The sequence below is a fragment of the Acanthaster planci genome, linkage group LG06 (assembly GCF_054643075.1).
Source record: "Acanthaster planci isolate LZ-2023a linkage group LG06, COTS_SCS, whole genome shotgun sequence".
NCBI lineage: Eukaryota > Metazoa > Echinodermata > Asteroidea > Valvatida > Acanthasteridae > Acanthaster > Acanthaster planci.
Window position 1 is genome coordinate 10,845,097 of NC_141782.1, and position 21,156 is coordinate 10,866,252.

Here is a 21,156-nt window from a genome sequence, read left to right on the forward strand (position 1 = left end):
ACATGTAACACCCCAGCAGGATTGCAAAAAAAGCAAACTTAATTACTATCGAGTTGCTCTCCGGGTGCTACAAACTGACCAAAAACAAAGCAATACAAAACAAAAACGATAGCAAACAGGAAACGAACAAACAACATGTATTACCAACAAAAACAAAACCCACAACAAAAAAACAAACAAACAGACAAACCAACAAACAACCAACCAATCAGACAAACCTGTACTTGTATTTTGACTGTGCAGTACATGTATGTTTAAGCAAACAAAATGATTTTACATGTACATACATGTAACACAGCTTTATTTGCTAACAGGTCCAGGAGCGACAGATTGGAGAAAATGCAACCCTACATGTACATACATGTACGTGTACATGTTCACGTGTGGGTGCAGTGTCAAGGCCCAGTGAGAACAATGAAAGCTCATCATAAACATTCAAGTCGACATTACTGGAGCTTTTCATCCAAAGATTAAATTGAATCTTGTTCTTAGTCCTTCCATTTCTTTTCAATTTTTAGTGGGCTAGCAAATGACGTTTTTAATGATTCACACAAAACAAACTTACACGTACATGTACCTACCTGAAAAGTGCTAGGTCTGAAGCCTGCTCACAGCCATTTTAAAAAAAAAAATTTGGGGTCATTTTTTGGCATCTTTCTACTTTCTCAGGTACTTAACATTCAGTACTCAGGTACATACATTGTACATATGTACATGTATACAATGTAAATCGTTTTTGAACCATAATTTTATCAACTCTGCCCTCGCCCTAAACCCAGGGAGTTGATTTTGGCCTTTTTTTTCGGCCAAAAATCTCTTTTTCCAAGAGAAACTGCGAGCACTTTTGAATGCTCATGAGCTCAGCAGATACTGAATGAGTGTACAGCACCCATGTACATGTACGGTACATGAGGATTTCATCCATGCAGATTCATGAGAAGAGTTAATGTACACGTATACAGGTACAAGTACAAATTCAACAATGGACCTTGCTCACAAGTGAGCTATTTTTTAATTGGGTATAAGAATGACAACTGTACTGAATGGGCATTCCAAACCCTGGCTTAAAACCTGGCTTAAAAATTAAGGAACCGTACACGTACGGTACGTATATGTACATTTCACCACACACTACCAGTAGAACTGATAGAATATGGACATGCATGTACAGTAGAATATCTACCAGTACATTGTACCCCGGTACGTAACAAGTTATCCTGAAGTTTTATTTTATTTCTTTTATTTCCATTCTTGAGTTCCCAAAACAAAGAGTTACTGGTATATAACCTGTACTGTATTACATACATGTACTCATAACAATTTTACTGCCAACCCTAGAATAACGTCTGTACAGGTATTTTTGCATAACAGGTTACAGCTACATGGACAGGTGCAGGTACATGTACCTCTACAATTGACAGAGAAGACCTGCCAATTGTGTTCCTTCCAGGATGTGAGGAAGGACAGATACAGGTACATGTACAATCAGTATTATGCTGTGACTGGCACTCCCTCAAGACATGCATATGATGCAACATGTACATGTACAGTACCTGTGCATGTACTTCATGCAGTCACACTTCACTAATACACCCCCTGGAACACCCACGGTGCCCTTGGATAGTGTGTACATGTACATTACAATGTACAATGCATTCTGTATATGTTACAAGTGCACTCGCACTGTGCACATGATCCCTTATGTACAGTATACCTTTACATGTGCATGTCTCTGCATCATACATGTACATGTAAACTATACCCAATGCCCCTCTAAGTTTCAGTGAGCAATGTCAGCATGTAAATGTACAGTACCGGTACATGTACATGTACGCGTACCATTCCAGTGCATGTACAGTATGTGAACGTACATGTACATGTACGTACCGGTACTGTAGTTAGAGGACACGTCATAATGTGCAATACTGTATGTACCCAGTACATACTGTACATATACATGTAGAGGTGAAGAGCTTGTAAAAATTGAAACCTTCCAACAGCAACAGTGAAATTCCTGCCATGGAGTATACTGCATCATCGTTTACGGTACACGTACATGTACATGACTGGTGCCTGAACTTGCATACATGTACATGTACATACATGTACATGTACAATACATACAGTACACATGAAATCACTTGATTCAGTACAATAATAGACTTGATGCCCCCCAAAAGAAACGCATTACTGCTAAGATGTTACTTACCATACCTGTGCAAGAGGGACGCAGAATAATGTAGTGTGTCGGTGTCCCCTATACGGGTACCATTTGGCCACTGTACATAGTGTGTATGGGACACAGACACACTGCACGTATACATGTAATTTGAGCACAAGCGTGAAAACAAATTTATCTTCAAGCAATCTTCAAGCAAAGATGTTATAGGGGCCAACATGTATGCATGCAAACTCACCACCTCTGAATTTTAGAGTAGATTTGGCAGTTGGGCGTCTTGCTACAGTGTATACCATAAAAATAGCACAATGCGTTGAGTTAGAACAGCGCATTGCGCAGGGTTTGATATGAACCGCACAATACAGTTATCTTTGTTGGATCACCCAATTGAGAACTCAAGTTTACCCGAAGACAATATGTTGTATTGAAGTCCCATAGGGGTGGTCAGGTTGGGTGTGATCAGTCGATCAGCATAATTGCGCAATTGCCTTCTGCCAGTGGAAATTGCTAAATATTCTGCTCCAACATTAACTTTGTGCTGCTCTAAGTACACTGTATCAAAGCAAATGACAATGACAGACATGTACCACTTTTGAGCAGGAGGCAATCACACTGTCGTAAGAAATTTGAAAAATGGAACTTTGCAACACTCGCCAATTAAGAGATTTACCAAGTTTTGGAAAAATGGAAATAAACCATGAATAAAACACTTAATGGTAGTTACTTTCAAATGTGTCATTTTCCCCATGGAAAATTACTCGTGAAAAGCTCAGGAAATGCTCTAGAATGCACCAGAGGACATCTAAAGGGGGCCCAGAACCCCATGCCTTTGCAATTTGTCAGTGAACAAGGACAGAAATCCCCCCCCCCTTAATTTTGAAAAAATCCTGGGGAGAACCCTGATGCAATCGGATGAAAAAACCATGCCAAGATCGCCCAAAAGTCACACTGTGCGATTGCAGCATGCAGCAAACTGGGAGCCTGTACAACATTGACAGCATGTCCACACAGGTACAACAAATTTCATTTCATAGGACGTCTACCATGAAGGCAGTAACGGTAAACATGTATTTTGAAGGTAAGGTACATACATGTACATGTATGTGCGCAAGTACTGTACATGTAGGTACTGTACTGTAGGGTTTACTCGTACATGTACTTGTATGTAATTCATTTCATGAAGAGTCTGAGTACTGTTTACATTACAGGTACACCTTTTTTTGACTTACAGGTACTGCCATGATAACAAACAACTGCGATATGGAGATGTGGTTTGTTATCCCTCCTTGCTACCGGGTACATGTACATGTTCAGTGGGGCCAATTACATGTAACAAGGTCCTGTTAAATGGGATGGATATATACATGTTTGTACATGCACCAGGATACAACAATGGTACATGGACTGGTACATGCCCACATCCAAGTCCATGTAGATGGGTCTTTATTTTAAAGATGTTAAATGGGGGGCCAAATGTGTGACACGGTGGTCAAAATTTCAAAACTGTCTAAACAAATTCAAAACTTGTTGATATGTACATGTAATTGATAATACATACATGTACATGTACATGCAATAAATGAATATGATTTTTGCTTTGAATAACTACATGTACATGTACTTGACATGTACAGACTCAATTTGTGCAGCGGTGCAGGAAATTATTTGATGTGTAACAGAGAAACCATGTATGATAGTTCTATGCATGTAATTTTTGGTTTGTAATGGTTTCTTTTCAACTGTTGCCCATTTTGTTTTGTGTACATACCATATATTCTCATCACTAGTTGTTTTTTTCTAGATAGGGTTTCAGGCGGCATAAAAATGGGCAAACATTTTCCCACAAAATTCACTTTTTGGCTATTTTTTAAATTATTTTGGACAGTTTTGTTTGGTTTAACACAGAGTTGCTTAAATAGCAAATACACATGTATACGGCACAGCTCATAGGCATGCATGCAATTTACATGTAGCTTGTGCACCTTTGCCAGAAACATTAAGTGTTTTGAAGTTTTTAGTTTGTAGAGCTTTATGACTCATTTCACCTGTTACACGTGGGAAAACTGTCACAATACATACATTAATTTACACTGGGAACTGCATTAGATTTTGTTGTAACAATGGCAACAACATTTCATGTCTGCAGTCAATGAATAGTGATCTCAATAAATTAGGGATACAAATGTACTCTAAAACCTGTGCATATTTCCAATGAATGGGAATTAATGTGAAGCAATTTTGATGTCATAAAGCATTACAATTGTCACCAAAAATTGCACATATTGCAGTGGGTTCTTGTATTTAAAGTGCTGTTATTAACAAGGTTGGACTGTCAAACTTGTCACGCACCCACTGGCCTAAAGTAAAAGCCTGAAAGTTGAAAACATAACTTCTGTCTTTACTGGATAATGAAGAAAATTTCAAAGAATTCAGAGTTGTAGAGATACATGTACTTAGATGCCGGTTCACATTTTCATTCAAGTGGAATGTGAAGAAACTTTAATGTCACAAAGTATTTATGTCAAAAAGTTCAACAAAATCCCCATGTCCAATTTAGCGATTTGAGCTGTATGCTAATGTTGTTGATGACGTCACAGCTCGCTGGCCTAGTGGACCATTCACAAAATAGCACCAGCATGCCGAGTTGGCCACACCGGTGTGGCACAAGCACGCTGGTGACTGTTTCCCGAGAGGTGTAATGTGCATTGCACTGTTTCCATGTGGTTACTGCCACCGAACGTTCCGCCGCTCACAAGACAGTCGCCGGCGCACGTGTACCGACTTGACACAGCACGCTGTGCTAGGCTGGTGTGTCATGACATCGTTAATGGACATTAGCATACAGGTAAACTCGCAAAATGAAAAATGGCGACTTCCAGCTCCACGACAGACGTTTCCGCTTCGAAGGGGAAAAATGTTTCCTTTCTTCCAATGTGCTCATTTTTATTTGTGAGTTTTAAGTGGCTATCGTGCTCCTGTATACATTAAGTTTCTGGTAAATTTTACCTTCATATCTTGCGAAGAAACCCGCATCCCGTAACTTTTTGTCACAGCGTAACGTGGGAGTAACGAAAACTTTGATCGAAATTTCTTGACGATGAAAGAATCGCGGGAACTTGGCATGTTTTATGTCATGTGACGATCATGTGACAGCGCATGCAGGCTTACAATATGATCCCGACTCGGGCGAACGTTGGAAGTTGCATGAAGTTTTTTGTTTTCAACGTAACAATTTTGCAAATAACCAAAATATTTTTGGACAAGAATTGACAGGGATATCTTCAGAAATGTTTGGGATCTCAGACACAAGTTAGTAGGAGATATTTTGGGGAGTACTTAGAGTTGATATTTTAGGTTTTCGAATTGATTTGCAACAGCTTTTTGTTTGTTTTTAACAGCCAAAAATGATTTTCACTTCGTAACAACTGGAGGAACGAAATGTTGCATTGTTATATCAGATTATGACGGCACCTGCATTCTCAATTAAAATGAATTTCATTTGGAGATCTATCTGATATCATAATTTACCTCTCTGTTGATAGGTTAGTTAGAAAATAAACAACTTATTTGTTTTGCCAGTGGTATGAAATGTCATATGAAACAGGTCATCAAAAATGTCACACAAAATACCGAAAAAACAGTGAGAAACGATGAGGTTTTTCCCTTGCAATTATTGTGTAAATCAACATTTTTTAATGTAAATGATTTGAATGTAATCAACACATATTAATTGACAAATAAATATGAAAATTAAATGGGAAAGTGAAACTGGTCTTGTTTTAAATGGTCATGATAATTGTGATGTCCCTGAAATACACATTGGCCCCCATATTAAAAAAAAGACCCACATGTACAGTAGATGTACATGTACAATCTTTACATGTACAATGTGCATGTAAGAGGTGAATGGTTTTTATGAAAAAGGTACATGTACAATGTACCACAAGTATCATGGCTGAATTCATGTACATGTACATGTACCGCTACATGTACATGTACCGCTACATGTACATGTACCGCTACATGTACATGTACCGCTACATGTACATGTACCGCTACATGTGCATGTACCGCTACATGTACATGTACCGCTACATGCACATGTACATGCACATGCATGCTTCACACGTTTTACTGGAATTAACATACATATGTACCGGTTCATTGTACACTATACACTTACCAGTGCTTACCACACATGTGAATAAGATTGGCAATTAGCAGCTGGCCACATTTAGCTCTGACGGGAAATGATGAATTCCACAAGTTCAAATTACATATGAAAAGAAAGTGAGAGCAGCATGGGAAGGGGACATTAATGAGTTTATGGGACAGGTTACCGGGGACGGTAACTGATGACATCCTTGCATCAGTCACGCAAACTTTCTAAAACAGAAACATGTATGATGTAAAATAACGTACGTGTACATGTAATGTGCACTCAGAAAATTAAAGGAGCCATGAAATGAATCTCAGCTACATACATACATGTACCTCTGTATTAAAATTTAAATAATGGGGCACCATTTTCAGAATTTTTCTGAAACAGCACCTTCTTTTCACCACTTCATGTACCGGTACATGTATGTCACTAGGGCACTAAATGTCTATGTACATGTACACTGTACATGTGGAGCTTCATTGTGCATACTGACAGGCCGAACTGTGTAAAAGAGGACATGGTCCTCAACATTTCTGATTCAAGTAGTTCTAATAGGAATTTGGTGTCAACTAAAAACTTGAATTCTTTAGTTTTCAGAAACGAGTTCAGATTTCTGATATTTTCTGTTATCAGTGCAATGGAAGAGGGATTAAATGATAAACTGGTGTGTTTTTTTTCAAAAATGTGACAAATGCTAACAACTCAAAACTTAGCAACTGCCCTGAATACTAACATAACAGGCACAACTTAATTTGTGTACATGTACAAGTACATGCGTACACATGTTCTGGCCACAGCGCAGGTAAGAAAAAACCAAACAAACTGTTGTAATGTGAATTTTTTGTATTACACATTTGGTTTTGTTTCACTGATCATTTGTACTGTACTGTAAAAAACTCATCCTGATACCAAAAATCATGCATTTACAATGTACATGTATATTGTTATTTGATGTATGCTGTGATTGGAATATTTTGAAAATTACAATTCAAAGCAAGTTTGGGTAGGGCTTCCAGTACCACATGGTGCTTTCTCTCACTGGAAAAAGCCTCTAGTCTGCTACATGTACACTTAATCAAATATCTTTGATTCTGTTGCAACAGTAACATGGCAGTAACAAAGTAACAAGCTTTATAATGTAGAGGTACATTCATCGTGTACACCTACATGTACACATGTAGCTGCACAAGTACATATATGGTGGTTAAATACCGGTACTTTAGATTGATTTTTTAACATGATCAAGTATCTGGCAAGAGGGGCAACGGATATGATATTGAGGTTATTTTTAAACACAGTGGCCAAGCCTCTGCCCTGTCAAATCATCACCTACTGGTATTACACAATACCTGTACATGTACCTGCATAACTCCCTGTCATCTGATTGGTGGATCGTTGATCACATGCCAGTGACTTATTGGTTCTACTCAGTGGGTGCTGCTTCAGGCACTAATTTGTGTCTCAAAATGGCAGACGTGATATGTTGGGAGGATCGTTCATTTTTTGGTCCCAACAGAAGAGAATGAATAAATGCAGACCTGTGCTGGTACACGTACAATGTACATGTATTGTGCTGTACATAAATAAAGCAAATAATGAGTGTAGTGGTATCATACAAAATGATTTCCTTTGGTGACAAATGAAATGCTCCATTCCACTCGGGCTTTGCTTCGTAGTGGAATATTGCATCTGTCCCTGATGCAATTATTCTTACCGTTGCACTCATACATGTCATAAACATTCATTGCTAATGAGCTGCTCCTTAATCACCACTGCTGGAGATTGTAACAAGTAACTGGAGTGCATGGCACGGAGAAACAGTGACAAACCTAATGCATAGGTCATCAGTGGCTTCAACATACATGTACATGTATGTGTACATATGTACGTACTGTATATGTACACTATGCATACTCTAAAGCCATGTTCCCACTGGACTTTTTTTTGGTTAACTTACATGTACCGTGACTTTCCTGTACAATTACAAAATTAAATCCAATGGGAACACATGATAAACTGACGTCCCTGTCAACTTACCGCAATGGCGACGTAAAACCACATGTACCGGTAACAGGCTTAAAAGGGTCAAGGAAGATTTCCATGCATTCACGGTAAGTTAGCAGGGGCGCAAAAAAGTCCAATGGAAAAGTTCCCATACAATGCAGATTAACTGTGACTTTGCTAAACCTACGAACCAGACTACTGCTAAACAGAGATTGATAGCAGGCACGTGAATATGGTCGTATGGTTCCCAGTGTCCAGTTCCATGCGTGATGTACAGCAGCATGCTGTGCACACACACAGTGAAGGGTGCCCAGATAAAGCTACATGTATACATGTACATACAGTGTATATGTACACATTTTGGCTTTTCCCCTAAACATGGTAGAGGTTTATCTTACTTATGGCAGATTTGGCCGAATTCGTCTGATTTTGTCATTTTTTGGTCAGATTTTGCCAAATTCGTCATGATTTGTACAGTGCAGGCAATGTAATTGATCAGCCAGTCTGAAAAAATTACACAGCAAATAAACATTCCGTTACGGTTAAAAAATGTTGACGTGGGAATGAGCGGTAAATTGACACAAAGGAGTGTCGTGGCAAGTTACCACGTACCCGTGGAAGCAAAAGTGTAACAGAAACACGCCTTATGAAGTATGTTGTACATGTACATGTGCAAGTTTGTAGTTCCGAGAATACTTGTACATATAGTTTACAAGGTGAGAATTTTAAGCTGGTACCTGCATGTCTGAGTCTGCAGTCTGTTCATGTGCAAATAGGCTGTTTTAATTACACACTGGAAAATTTTAACCCTGGCAGCCCTGAGTGCTCCAATTTTAATATGATTTTGCACACATCCTAGGGAGTTAGGGTTACTGTACTAGTACATGTACGTGTAGAAACCACTGTCAATGTACATGTACATGTATGCTACATTTTTCTACCAACTAGTGCATGTACCAGGACTTAAAATGAGTACAGATTCTTACAATACCCTGTCTTGTTGCTGAGTGCAGAGAATAAAGAACTAAAGCTACATGTAGTGTGTACTGCAACCTGCACATGTACGTGTACATTGTACGGTACATGTACCTTCAACATTGTTCAAAGATGTTATGTGTACTGTACACACTGTACATGTACGTACATTGTATATACCTGTACATGTAGTTTTGTTGTGTAATAGTTTAATACACATTTGGTTCTGAGCATGTGTTGGTGACCTTCTCTGAAGAAGTTTTTGATGCGTTCCGCTTCAGAAATGTCACAAATACATGTACATTTAAACACAGATCTTGCAACTCTTAAGCAGACACATACATGTACATGAACATAATCTGCCTCGAGCTGAAGGGCACCCCCAATTGGCCAAAAGAAAGACAGGTGGTTACAAGTGGGTTCTTGCAGACGTCCTGCGCATACGCAAAGACTATACATGTACATGCCGAAGTACATTGTAAATCAGTTATGCATACTCAGCGCGCTCTGCGTCAAACAAACAAAAATGCCCTCTTTTGTTCTGTTCGGAACGGATGGACAAATGAAATTGACATTGTACTAGCAGTACTGGTATATGGACCGGTGCGTGTACATGTACATGTACATGTACAAGCATGTGTCTCCATGATCTCAAGATTTCCTTGGTTAAGGCTGAATAATATTTTGCCTCGTTTCCTTCCACTGTATGTTTATTGCTCACACTGCAGACGGTCAAAATAATTGTTACTGTGATAAATACATGTACAGCTTCATGGAAAATGATTGTAGTGTTCCTAGAGGCGGGAAATGTTACACACAATAGAGAGAAATGTCAACTGTCAAACCAGTCATGAAATGTTAAGCACTAAGTGAACACTGGAGAAATGCAAGTCCATATGCATGACCACAGAACCTCACACACCTACCAGTATGGTACTGTACATGCAGAAGTACATGTGCATGTATGCACAGTGAAAAACAAATTACAACACAGCAAAAAGACAGTCATGCACGTATGCAAATACATGTACAACCCTACATCAACTAAAACAGGTGACGATCCCTCTCAGACCAAGACCCCATTCATTCTCTGGGGAATGAAAACAGGTGTTCAAAAGTCGAAGCAAGGAAAAATCCCAAATTAAAATAAATATGGTATGGTGGGTGACCTCTGTAACAACTTCCTGATGGATACCCAGTGATGGTTATATCTACCCATTTGTACATGTACATGCACATGTATGTATTTGTACACGGTACAATGTACATGTACCGGTACGTGTGATTTAAAACATGACACAGTACATGTAATGTAAGTACATGTACATGATGCCATGAGAAATTAGAACCTACATGTATTTGGAACTTCCGCTAACAAAACATTATAAAGGCCACAAAAATGCTGTATTTTAAAAGCTACAGAAAATATCTGATTTTTACAATGTAATTGAAATACCAAATGTAGTTGTGTACAAGCACTTGATGTGGCAACAATGCAGCCCAGGTAGTGAGTGATGCATCTAATCACAAGGTCCAGGTCACAGTCTGTGTCGTCATACGCATACGGAACATCCCATGGGGGTAGACGTGCAAGGTACATGTACCGTACAGTGCATGTTGTTAAAGCAATATCAACTCACAAACACTCAGTTAACTCGCAACTCGTTCCAGTACCGAGAACAAAATGTAAAATGAACAATGCATTTTGCACCAATGTTATTACAACATATTTTGCACTGGTAGATACTGTCATGGGTGCATCTATGATTTTCCTCCATGGATACATTTGTTTTTTCTCACCCATACTGGTACCTGTTCACTCTACCAATATTTCTACAAGTATGTAAAAAACACAACAACAAAAAGGTGAGACGTGATCTAACAACTACATGTAGAAAAAAAAAATGAGCCATTAAAAAATACAGTGTGCACCCCTTCTTTTCTCCCCCCTCACTTGATTTAAGCCAAAACCAAAAATGTATTCCTGGCTTGTGGGTGAACATAACATGACAAGAACACAATGGTGTACAGAAGACTGGTGATATGAAGTGGGATTGATGCAACTTTTTCAATCGAATCATGGCTGCTGAATGTTTGAATCATCGCAGCATCAGATAAACTTTACAATGTACAGTCCATGTACTGCACATACATACATGTACATGTACAGAATATATGTATAATGTAGTGACACGGAGGGGAGGCTTAGTATAAATGAGAACCTGCATGGGGAACAGTGACTCAAAATGGTTGTTAAATTGTATCTATACTATGGTCATACATGTACAATGTCTACTTGTTCCCATAATGCAGGTTCATTGTATAATCCTTTAAGACAATATGCAGATAGTCTTGGCCTAAATGTACACTGTACTTTAAATTGCTCCTACCGTGGGACTGACACGAGAAAACAGCCTATTACGGTATTTCAAACCCCATGTGAATGGTTATTTCACCCGAATCGGTATCTTCGGGCAGGTACCGGTATTTTGCTGAAGGGTGTCAGCTGCTTGCCAGGGGAGAGGGGCAGTCCTTACAAATCCTCTGTAGCACTGGGCTTGAGTAATTATTTTGGCTGAAAATTTCTAATTTTGAAAAAGCCAATACAGATAAATAACCCAACTTAAGTACTGGAACGGCTGCACTGCATACTGATGTGTTGTTGTTGAGTCAATAGACCGTATTCGCGGCGTCCCCAATTTCAGTCGTATTCCTGAACGTGCAGTATAAATTTGAAACCCGTAATGGGATGGTACCAGGTGATTTGGGAGGTTGGAATAAAATCGTAGAATATAGTCGGGTTCTTTAAATTCAACGTTTTCAAATAAATACACTACGTTGGGGAATATGACTGAAATTGGGGACGCCGCGAATACGGTCTATTGAAGAGTATTTGATATTTCTTACACAACTTTGTATTTTACAACACTTCAGGTGTCACGACAGAGCGATACATGTACATGTAGTTGCTAAAACGCAAAGCCATGTACAGTGGTCAAGGTCTTGGTCAACATGCTGTCTGCCTAAACAGGCTTTTCAGATTGTGTTTGTGCGTGCAAAACAAGCAGGGGATTAGCGTGTACATACATGTACACGTGTTCATCTGCTGGAGGTGACTTGGGGCATGCACTGCAGTTTTATTCATCAGTGGGCTGGACATCTCCACATATGTACATGTGCGTATCCCATACAGATGGTCAAATCAGATTTGCATGCCATCTGGCATGAACTGCTTCAATAAGGTCCAAAGTAAGAATTGACTAATATTAATTGATACTCATAGGGTTGTGCAGGCGTAGCACACATAGTGTGGACCTCTGCACAAAGGATATGAAAGAAGTCCACATAATGTTGGGTATGATGGCGTTGTGTGGACTCGCACACTTCCACATAATGTTTTCCCCTCTCTGGAAAACAGTTTTAGAGGCATTTTGGGATCAAGGTTGCCAGTATCTGTGGCAAAATGAAGAGGAACGCCTAGGAACTCATCAACAAAATCCAGCTCAAAGGAGTGATCCTAGTTGGAGAGAAAGGAGCATTTTCCTAAAGTTTCCTTCACCACTACCTGCCGAGTGGATTTCTCTTGAGCGGGATGTGATGTCGGGACCTTTTCAAGATTTTCTGTTTTTCAAAATTCTTTACAAATTCATGTGTTCATTTACTGGACGTTTACACCCACACGTACAACTCTCTGGTGTCTACTCTAATCTGTCAGGCAACCTTCAGTGACGCCCGAGTATTCAACCCAAGCCTGCAGCCCTGTAAACATGGTAAAAGAGAGCCCAGAATTGTGTGTTGCATAATTTCCTTTGTGGTGAATGCCAGTAGCGTCTTTTCATACGCAGTTGGATTAGCAAGCAGCAACGCTGTGTTGCTCATCAATGGGGCCCTGGAGCACTTTTGTCCATGGTGCTAATCCGTGGACACGCTCTGCCCAACAGTGGTACACTGTTTCAAAACAGTGCCAGATTACCTTCGAAAAATCGAAGGTGAAAAATGATGGCAATTCCTAGCAGCAGGTCCTTTGTTCCAAGTACAGTCGTTTGTTACACAGACCAGCTCCTTTGTCCGAAACCGGGCACCCCGGCTCTGCGTATAAACACACGGTGCCTGAAACCCGCTCCCCGGCAGGAAGTGGTTAACCACAGGAGAACAAAGGAATGTCCACACTTTGTACATGTATGTCAAACGGGTATGGGTGCGCATTTTTGAGCTTGGGACAAGAACGACAAGCCCGGATGAGTCAACCTACAGGACAGAATCAACCTACTGCGGTACCAAAAGGATGGGCAAATTCACCTTAAACTTGGCTGATACCGGCAAGTTGCGATGAAATGATCAGTTTATCAGGCAAAATCAATGGGACCCAAATTAATGAAATTTACTAAAATGCACAAATTAAAGGTGCTTACTGTACATGTACATTTGTAAGTGTACTGGTGCATTTGAAGCGTAACACGTGTGGTTCAAGCACTCTACATGTACATGTACACATACATATGCATGTACATGTATGTACCATACATACACGTACATGTAACTTGGACCATAGAGCAAGGAAACATGCTTAGACAAGCTTTCAGAAGACAACTTCTGGCCTAACAGACAACAGAGTCTTCATTTTCAGTGACTGCCCTCATGAAATGACACTGTCCAACATGTCCAGGGAAAGGGCATGTATTCCAGTGGCATTTACACTTACAGATGTACAGTACTTGGCTACTGAAACGAAGGTGAGAAAAGAAAGCATGTCAATGATAACACTAACCTATCATTCTGAGAAAAAAAAAATGGTCCAAAAACTTACACGTATCTTACACCTTGCCCTCCCTGGCCTCCCACACTGCAAGCCAATCTATTCAGAACCTATCACTGACTACTATTCCACGAAATCATTACAAATCCAAATTCACACATCCTCTTGACAGTGCTGCTTACATGTACTGTACCAGGTATGCCTTACACTAAAGGGCTCAACGCACATGTACATGTACATGTATTGCACAGTGAACTACTGTACACTGTAAACATACATGTACATGTACAGTGCATGTATACTTGTCCAAATTTGCTTGTGTTAACATGTACATGTATGTACTGGTAATGTCCTCACAGCCCATGCAGCTCAACAGCTGTACAGTGTTCATGTGTACACATGTACTGAAGGGAAAATGTATGGTAGACAGGATTTACGCACAGGTTCGAATGGATTCATCATGAAACGTACATGTACACATGTACAGTACATAATACGCGCATGCACACCATACATGTATGTACATGTACAGTGTATGTATTCTTCATGTACATGTATGAACAGGTACCGAACATGTTCATGTATCGGTACATAAATTTACATGATCATGGATAATGAAAACTTAACAAAGGCAACACATGTATACATGTACCGGTACAGTGCCCTCATAATGAAAGCATTTTTCCATTTTTTGAACCAATTACACATTTAACAAAAAATTTCGGCCCACCATCCCAAGACCGGGCTGAAGTAGGCAACTTCATCACCCTAAAATAGTGGAACTTCCACTGTTCAGATTTTCATTGGAGTTTCACAGCTACATGTATCACTACCCGTAGGGAGCTTACTACAGATTCAACATGGATCACTTTAACGTGTAGAAAAAACCTGAAGGAGAGGAACTGTCCAGCATCACAAATATCAACTTCAGCCTGGTTTGGGGACAGCGGGTCACATTTAGACACAGACATGTGTAAAAGAATAAACCAGCAAAATGCCTCCTGATATTATTTCCATTCCTCCTTGTACAATATATCCCATACAATTGGCTGAGATCTGCTGAAGGAGAGGAATCGTCCTTCGAATTTTTTTCAATTAAAAAAATAAATAGGTAAGTAAAAAATACATGTACAGTATACCCAACTACAGTGTACATGTACATGCTGGTACATGTACATACATGTGTACATGTACATGAACATATCTTTTGCCATTTATGTACCGGTATATGTACATGTACCTCCATGGTTTGATGAATAATTACATGTATCCGTACTGGCACATGAATTCAGTGTTCTCAACAAAAATGCTGACCATTTCCCTTGCTTGGCCGAAAAACAACACTGACATGCAGCCTCGAAATTTTTCAGACCCATAAAACTCAGAATACACATGTACATGTATATGGTGACTCTGAAACAATCTGGCACTGCACGCATACAGGTACATGGTCAGACCACACCAATCACATCAGGACGTGCTCTGGGAGACTTCCAGGTGAATGTACATGTATTGACCAACATTGCAGCAGGACATTTTTCTTTTTTACACAACCGTCCAAGAGCAAGCACCGACCTGCATTTGATAAGAGCTGAGCCAAACCAGAGCAGAAGTTGATTTCAAATCAACACTCAAATCACACAGTGGAAGAGAAACAAATCCTGCTATTGCTAATCAAGTCCTAGAGTACACCACGTGTTCACTGCCATGTGGGCACTCACATAGGTCCCTATATACTGGTACTGTACCTTAGTTAGGGTCTGTACATGTACGTGTGACATGCACATGTTATGAAAATTTAGCAAAGATGAGTTTCAGACAACCTCACGCAGCGGCAACTACACAAGATTCAAAGGTCAGATGTCGACACACTCTTTTGTAATCACTCTACAAGTATTTGAGCAATGCTAAAATTGGGTCATTACTCACAAAACAAACATGTGTGAACCGTGAACTCCACTTCAAGCTAAATCATTCAGTTACATTTACATGTACGAGCAAATTACGTGTACATGTACATGTATGCCTTCCCTTTCCAAAGAATCATCTCTCAATGTACATGTATGTAAGTTTGTTAAGTCAAATCAAGTGAAACCACAAGTTGCCAATTGTCACCAGGAACTACATGTACACTGTACGGTAAAGGTACATTTATTAGAACTTTAGATCAATTGTTAACAGTTACTTTCACCAACTGATAAAGGTTTGTAATGAATAACATGAATCAAAAGCAAGCCCACTTTTATTTGATCATTTCATTTAGAGCTGCTTTTGTGAGGCTGACCCCATCAGGCACTTAAATACAAACAACACACACACATGTACATGTGCAGACATGTAATGAACATGTAGGAGCAAAGTAAGAAAACACAGTGCTCACCGGTTTGCTAAAGTGAGCACTGTTTTTTCTCACTCTGCCCCTACATTACTTATCATCAGTGCGCCGCAGTTTTCTTATAAATGTACTTTGTAATGAACATGCATGTAAATGTAAATGTACCGTTCACACTCCTGAATCATAGATAACTGATCACCAAGTACTGGCACATGTGAACAGATACACGTACATGTACACGGATGTGTGTATGTACAAAGTACTGGTAGGTGTACGTGTTTATGTACATGTATACATACTTACAAATGTACATGGCAGCACATGCTCTTTGGAAAAGTACTCAAGCTTTCAGTCAAGTGGGCTAATAAACCAGTCAAAATACATGTAAGGGTTGGAAACAGTGTCCACATTAGTGAAACTTTTCCACAGGATGCAGACTGTTTTAAGGCCGCATTTCATATGGGAGATGTACATGTACATGTAGTGAGCAAACATCTGTCCGACTAAAAGATTTGCACATATACATGTACGTGTACATGCAACTCCAATCTTCCCCATAAATGTACATGTACACGCATGCGACAAAGCACTAAGGTACATGTACATGTGTGGTACCACTAGTGTTTAGTTTTAAAACAGACATTGTTCACACAATATAATGTGTACACAGTACCAGTCATACCACTTTGAGCACTTGCCGAATCTAAACTTTATCAGACTTGTACTGTTGGAGAAATTACATGTACGTTGTGAACACAGCAACTTTTTCATTCATTCTTTATTTTTCACATAGCTGTAGCTATACAATGAAGATACATGTACAACCGGAAGGATGGATGTGGATGGGGTCCCTGGAAGCAGTGCTTGTCGAGTGGGAACCCCAATTAGGAATAGTGCACATTATTACAACACCACATTGATTACAGCATCAAACTAGACAATTCAGATAGCAGACCTGTAACCCTGTAAGACGTCAGGGTTCTCCCCAGGATCTTTTCAAAACTTTGGGGATTTCCATCGTGGTTTACCAACATTTTGTGAAGCCATGGTGTGGGGTTCGGGGCCCAAAAATATTTGGACTTTAGATGCTCTCAGCTGCATTTTAGAGCAATTCCTGGGCTTTTCAAGTACCTTTTCTCAGGAAAAAACATGAGAGATTTAATAAAATTTTTAAATTTTGGATATTTTAAAACATGCAACAACATGAGTGGCTGTATTAATCAACGATTTAATCACCCATTTATTCAGTTTTAATTTTGATACATGCTTCCACCGATTCTGCTAGCGGAAGATTTATCAAGCAACCCATAAGAAACGGTCGTGTGAATGGACGCACTGTTTATTGTACAACAATCCCATGCGATAAACTACACAGTGCGCATGCGTAGTGACCTCCAACTCCACACAGCACGCGCGCCCTTTAACTCTGATACCCTTCTCAGTAGCATCATTTCAGGTATGTCCAGCGATCGTGGCACTGCTCGCCGGTGCGATCGGGAATACCTCCCATGACTTCTCGCCACACGTGGCTATTGTGGACCATGCCGTCCATTTTCGCCTTAATCGCGGTGTTTCCATGGCAGTTATAAGGCTGACGGTCTCATCATGCTCCCAGCCCTTCTTGGAACTTTTCTGTTTCTTGGTACTCCCCAAAATATCGGTTTTGGGAGAACGTTTTTTCGTCTGCAAGTTTGACTCTGCCGATATAGCGTCAGCCATTTTTCATCGATGCTATCCAACCTTTGACCTCACATTGCGCTGGTACTAGCAGTACATGTATTTGCACTCAATAAGCGTGGAGTTCACTGGCAACCCTATGGCTTGTTTTCCATAGGGTTCATGGGAGCGGGGAGGACATCGGCCCCTACAGTTCTGGGGGTAGCACAGCTTGCACTCTGTGATATGACACAAAAGAGCCATCAGTTTTGTGCAAGTCCGGCCAAAATTCATCCGGAGTGGGGAAAACACCAACTGAAATTTTGAAAGAAAAATTTTTTCCTCCAAACAAGGAAAAGGCAAGATTTCTGCAAATAGCAACCTAGGGGATAATTACATGTACATGTAGCTCCAAGAAGTGAACATACCGGTGCAATTTCAGTTCATAAGATCCAACGGATGTCTGAATATCCCTGGACAGCCTGGAAAAACTTGATCGAAAGAAATCACTATCAATCGGTACAGGGCCCAGTACAGGGCATACAAATATTCGCGCATCCAAATTTCTCGTCGTGGAACTCTTCAACGAAATTATGCACTGATGTTAATTTACTGTCGATGATCTTTTGTCACTTCAACGTTGTTCTGTTTGCAGCTGTGTGCAAATTAAAATCTTTTTCAGGGAGAATTTGGGGAAAAATATCAACAAAGAATAAAGCTTTACTTTACTGACTAAACACAAAAATGAACCAGTTAAAATTGTCTAGAAAATTGATACAGGTAAATGATTGCTGTTTGTTTAGTGACGACTTTGATCAACTTTTACAAAATCTTGAGGGCATTATGAAAAATATGGAGCATGAAAAGTACTGCACACCTTATATTTTGAGATTCCCATAGGCGACAACGGGCAGGATTTCGGTGGCACTGTATTTTCTAACTTTTTCCAAGAAATACACATAGAAAGAGAAGATTTAAAAGTTAAAATTTATACCTCACTGCAACTTAAAATTAAACTGAACAAATTCAAATCTAGGAGAACGAAAAAGAGAAAGTAATGGCGAGTCAAGCTGTTGCGAATGAGTGTTTTTTCCTCAAACTGCATCACTAAACCAAAGTAATAAATGCAAAAAATAATTCCTCATTCAAGAGACATTACATGTAACGGGCAGATTTTTCAGAAGTAGGACATTACTGATACCCTGTAAAATGACGTTTACAAGTACGTGTCCGAATTATGGTGACGTAGGTTTTACTACAGCCGATCTGACTCAATTTATTGCAGATGACATTATTCCTGTTGCTTCAGTGACATCCACACCGATGTAATATTATTCCATGGCGTATTTTAGTCAATCTTTAAACTACTGAAAATGAAGTAATAAAAATTTATTATATTTTAAGAATAAATTTTGGTCAAAGCTCACGACTAAGTCCGCGATTATGGTGACTCATGCCATGTCAGATAGACCCCGGCCCCCTGCATCACGCACACATGTAGGTACTGTACATGTAGGCCTACCATTCATTAGCAGTCTGTAGTGAAGGCATGCATGCCGTGGGGCTAACGTCAGGGCCTACGCCGCCTAGTCCCTACCTTTTTTAACTGCCAGTGTCCTGTTTCTATTCAAAGATACAAAATTATCTCACACAGTCTTTCCGATGTTGTCTCCTGCTACTTGTTCGCATTGTAACGCTGAATCTTCGTTAAATTCAAGTTCAACATTTTTTCTTACATGCTCAAATCAGTCATGTCCTCAGCTTTAAAGAAGATGATGTCATGGACTGTTTGATCAATTCTTTATATTTTTCTCAACATATGCCATAATTTTGTGAAACATCTCACGAAAAAACTTTTAATTTAGTTCATTTCAAAAAACAAGATTAATTTGAAGCTATTAAATAATTATTTAAAGTAATATTTCTGTTGTTTTTGCAAAATATAAAAATATAATTGTTAAATTCTGTTTAATATAAAATACCAAACATAAACATTATCAGGTGGTAACCGAAGACAGAGTACCAGTTGTAAATTTTCATGTTATTTGTAAGGCCATGTCCGAAATGGGCTTCCAGAGCTACGGCTAGGTCTGTTGTGTGCTCGTCTCCATGCATTTCCAATGGAGTGAATAGACCTAGCTCTAGGGAAGAGATTCTGACGCAGCCTTAGACTGGTTCCATGCCCAATAATTAATAATAACAGCATTTCGCTCGTCGCCTTCTGCCAGGACGCTGAGCTGAGAAAGGCTAATGGCCGCTCACTGTGATTGGCTACTTTGTGTACAAACTATGACCGCGTGGTTATCACTTTAGCTGTGACCCTGTGTGGCGTGTTTCCTTCACTAAAATCAGTCAGTCTATGCCATGCCGTCGTCAGCAGCCCCTTTCCCGTTCGGGCGCTGGGAGATGAGCGAAGGGTGCATAAAAGGGTAAAATTAAGTGTTGCATTCTGTCAAAATATACAGGGTGTCCAAGAAAAAAACAAACAAACCCTGAGGAAAGGGGTTAATATGCCCAAACCATGAGATATGTAATGTATAAGGATCTCCGAAAAGTAGAAGCAGTATTCTTTCTATAATGACACCTTGATGGTATGTCCCTCCTGTCATGCATCACTGAACACCATTGTCTTGGAAATGGGGCATCCGAACTCAGTTGTAACACTTTGGATAAACCAGTGAATGAGGTTGAATACTGCTTCTACTTTTCGGAGAAAGGCCTTGTGTACATTATAATCATATCTCATGGTTTGGGCATTTTATTAACACTTTTCCTCAGGGTTTGTTTTTTTTTCTGGGACACCATGTATAAAGGACATCGTTGCTGTAAACAGTGCCAATCACCACGTCAAAGCCACTGAGCAAAATGAAAAGCTGTTTTGTTTTTCGACGTATCACTCGGTTTGGCACCTGGTGAAAGTGGATACTCCATGGTGAAAAATGCTGTGGGTTCCTATTGGTTAACACTGTGCAAAATTATTCTAAGGACCTTTTACTTTAAAGTGACTCGGCGACTTGTGACTCATTTTCACCGAGTGGGTCACAAATATGCATTGTAATGTCAGGGCCGGTCGAACAGTACAACAGTGG

General features: G+C 39.7%; 1 protein-coding gene across 3 annotated transcripts in view; it reads right to left on the reverse strand.

Moving 5' to 3' along the window:
- The window catches only part of LOC110987855 (uncharacterized), a 32,062-nt gene extending 12,214 nt beyond the window's left edge, over positions 1-19,848 (reverse strand). The window contains exons 1-2 of one of the 3 annotated variants that reach the window (XM_022250968.2): positions 19,718-19,848; positions 18,945-19,007 (exon numbers count right to left, since the gene is read on the reverse strand). The gene's annotated coding sequence lies outside the window, so the exon portion shown is untranslated. Of the gene's footprint in view, positions 1-18,944; positions 19,008-19,664 lie in introns of all 3 variants that reach the window. The other 2 variants (XM_022250966.2, XM_022250967.2) reach the window with 2 other exon arrangements.
- Between the last annotated feature and the right edge of the window lie 1,308 nt (positions 19,849-21,156).